The sequence below is a fragment of the Lactuca sativa genome, chromosome 3, assembly GCF_002870075.4.
Source record: "Lactuca sativa cultivar Salinas chromosome 3, Lsat_Salinas_v11, whole genome shotgun sequence".
Classification (NCBI taxonomy): Eukaryota; Viridiplantae; Streptophyta; class Magnoliopsida; order Asterales; family Asteraceae; genus Lactuca; species Lactuca sativa.
The window spans coordinates 255,523,034-255,526,729 of record NC_056625.2 but is presented as its reverse complement, the minus strand read 5'-3'; positions in this window follow the sequence as shown (position 1 = coordinate 255,526,729).

Here is a 3,696-nt window from a genome sequence, read left to right as displayed (position 1 = left end):
AGTCACATGGGTGGACTCGACGAGTTGCTTGAAGATGAGCTGGAACTCGACGAGTTGGAAGAACAACTCGGCGAGTTGGATGAAGATGGCCTAGAACTCGGCGAGTTGTATGAACAACTCGGCGAGTAGGTTGAAGATAGCCTTAGACTCGGCGAGTCTGTTCTTGGACTCGGCGAGTCTTGTCAAAGAGTCCCAATATTTTCTGGTTGAGTCGAGAATCGGCGAGTTAAGGGATGACTCAGTGATTTATGGGCGAGTGGACTCAGAGTTGTTGGACTCGACGAGTCTCGGGGTGACTCGGCGAGTTAGGTCACAGATTGAGGAAAGTTCTGAGTATGGAGACTCGGCGAGTCATCAGGTTGACTCGGCGAGTAGAGTCAGTCAAGGGTTGACTTTGACCTTGCTCAAAGGTTGACCAGTTGTCTTTTAGGGGTATTTTGGTAATTAAGGGTATTTATAGAGTTGAGTGTTTTGGTGTTTAGTGGAGGAGTTCGTGTTGGAGATTGGAGCAGCGGGATCTTATCCTTTCAGCCAGCAGTTTCGAGGTGAGTTATCCTCACTATATCAATAGGGTCTAAGGCACCAAGGCCGACCCTTATTGGATTGAGATCCGGGTAGTTGTTATTATGTTACTGCTTTGATATGTTTGCATCATGTGAGTTAGGATGGTATATGTTAGAGACCTGACTGAGATCGGTATCCTGAGAGATAGGGAGATGCTATGCTAGTGACCTGTTAGGTCGGTATCCTGGTTAGGATGATGATATGTTATGTGATCTGTTTAATCTGCTTGTTGACTGTGAATTGCTATATGATTGTATGTATATGTGCACATGGTTGTTTGGACTGGAGTTGGGTTGAGGCGGGTCCTGCTTTGTGCTGTAGGCCAAGATACCCAGGACGGACCGGTTGTTCCGAAGGCCCAACGAGCGGTCCGGATAGGCTGTAGGCCCCAAGAGGGCGGACCAGACGTGCCGAGGATCGGAGAGTGGACCAGACAGACTGAAGGCCCGGTGTGGGCGGACCAGTCATACTGTAGACTCAGAGAGTGGAATAGGTGGATTGAAGGCCCGGTGCGGGCGGACCAATCACACTGTAGACTCGAGGTTTATGGCTAGACTCAGAGGGTGGACCAGGTGGACTGTAGGCCGGTGCGGCGGACCAGTCACACAGTAGACCCGAAGTGCATGGTTGTTCTATGATCTGATATGATGTGGCATGTTATGCGTGTATGGTGTTAGTGGTTGGTATTTTGGGGATATCTCACCTAGCTTTCGGGCTTACAGTTGTGGTTTTATGTTTTTCAGGTTCTTCAGGAGACCGTGGCAAGGCGAAGGCGTGATCGTACCGCTCCTCATGATTTTGTAGTAATGTGATTCTGGGAATACGTTAAATGTTTTGTATTGAAAACCTTTTTGTAAAGATTTAATGGAATCGAGATGTTTTTGAAAAATTTAAAATTGGTTGTATTTTTTGGTCGTTACAAGTTGGTATCAGAGCCTTGGTTTGAGTGAATTGGAGGAACATTCGTGTGACTCCAGTCTCAAATTGAGGAGGGTTTTTAAAAGAGTATTTAAAAATGGTTTTCAAAATGAGTAAGGGAGGACGCGGAGGTACGATCAGCCGGAGCCAGTAAGTAACCCCAAAATACCATGCATGTTATTTGTTTTTGAGCTTTGATAGAACAGCATGCTAGTGATAGGCTAGGGATCTTCAGGATTTCATGATAATGTTGCCTGATTTGTGATGCCTGTAGCCTAGGGTTCCTTATGGGAGATTTTTAGTGTTCCTCTAGTGGCGAGGGTTGAGCATTGTTATGCATGTTTCTCTAGGGTGTTGTGGTAGTACTTCATACAAATATGGGTAGGTGTGGAAGGTAGTATGGGCCCGTACTACTGAAAGCACAGGACCCATACGCGTATCAGGGAAACCATGATCTCTAGGGTTGGGTTGAGAGAGTTGGATCCCAGGATAGTGGGAAGAGTCTGAGATTTTGCGTGGTGTTTTTCAGTATGTAGATTCCGAGGCATGATGAGAGTGGATCCGGATCAGGATCAGGAGCAGGAGAGAGAGTTCCGGGCGGATCTGTACCGCCCGAGGTTATCGGTCAGATGAGCACGGGCGAGTTGGATGCGAGGATTCGTGAGATCCTGCGTGAGGAGATTGCTAAGTTGTTCCGGGCTGAGTTGCCAGAGCTGTTTGGGTCGATTAAGACCACTATGGTTGAGTATTTTGATGAGCACTATGCAGCTCTCACAGAGACGGTTGCCGCGGCAGCTACAACGGCTGTAGCAGCGGCAGGGGGAGGAGCTAGTCGGGGTTTTCAGTATCGGGACTTCGATAATACGAAGCCTCCCACCTTCGATGGAGTTCAGGACCCGATTGTTGCTATGAGATGGTTATCAGATGTGGAGGGGTGTTTCTTCATGTGTTCATGCCCTGCTGATCAGAGGGTGAGGTGTGCTCTGAACCTGTTGAGGCTCGGGGCGAAGGATTGGTGGAGATTGACCACGGGGTCATATTCGGATGCACAGAGGGCTGTGGTTTCATGGGATCAGTTCAGGGAGATGTTCAGCACTCGTTATGTTCCGCAAGTTGAGAGGGAGAGATTGGCTCAGGAGTTCCTTGAGCTGAAGCAGGGTTCGAAGTCGATGACTGAGATCACCAGGATGTTCACTGAGAGCGCGATGTTTTGTCCAGAGTTCGCTTCGGAGCAGGCTCAGATGTCTCGATATCTGAGCATGCTCAAGAGGGACATCAGACAGTTTGTGTCTACGCAGAGGTGCGAGACCCTATTGGAGTTGTAGGAGGCCGCTAGGCGGCGTGAGTTAGAGATTGAGTTGCAGTTGCGTGAGCTGAGGCAGGCTCCGGTGCAGTCGCAGCCGGCGCCGAAACGGTCCAAGACCGTTGATGTTAGAGTGGGAGATCTGAGCAGCCACACTTGTGGGAAGTGTGGGAGGGGTCACACCGGAGTTTGTAGGTCCGGTGGTGCATACCGCAAGTGCGGAAAGGAGGGGCGCTATGCGAGGGATTGTCGGCAGTCAGCGCCGGTTCGGGATTTGAGGATTTGTTATCATTGTCATCAGATTGGACATTTGAGGGTCAACTGTCCATAGCTTGCTGCAGGACCGGTGCAGGCTCCAGCACCGGCCACTTTGAGGATCACAGGTGGAGGTCAGGGTGGAGCGGAGCCCCCAAGGGCTCAGGGTCGTGCTTATCAGCTTGCGGCAGAGGAGGTCAGAGCAGCGTCGGATGCAGCTGCGGGTATGTTTCCTTCTTGATATCTTGTTTTCTTGTGATTATTGTGGTGTATTGTTTATATGTGCCGGTATCTTTGTGTGGTTTTGATGCGGTATTCGTCGTTTTGAGGGTTGTGGTATGGTTATGGGTTATTGTTTTGGGAATTTCGTTGGTTATCATCCATGAGAGTTATTAGTGGGAACTTGGCATTGGTTGAAGGCCGGGTAACATCTGCTTTCTGAGGATTGGTTAGATGCAGATTGAGTTTCTTTCAAGCGGGATAATCAATGTTGATGTGGGATCTTGTTAAGGTTGTTTATGCTTGTGGGAAGCAGTCCGCGTGTAAGTGTTTTCTTTGTGCAGAGTTGTTCTGAGAGGTCGGTGATGGCGACCGATGGTTGTTAATCAGTGCTACAAGTGGGGGAGAATTGGAGAATTCTCTGGGAGATCGATGAG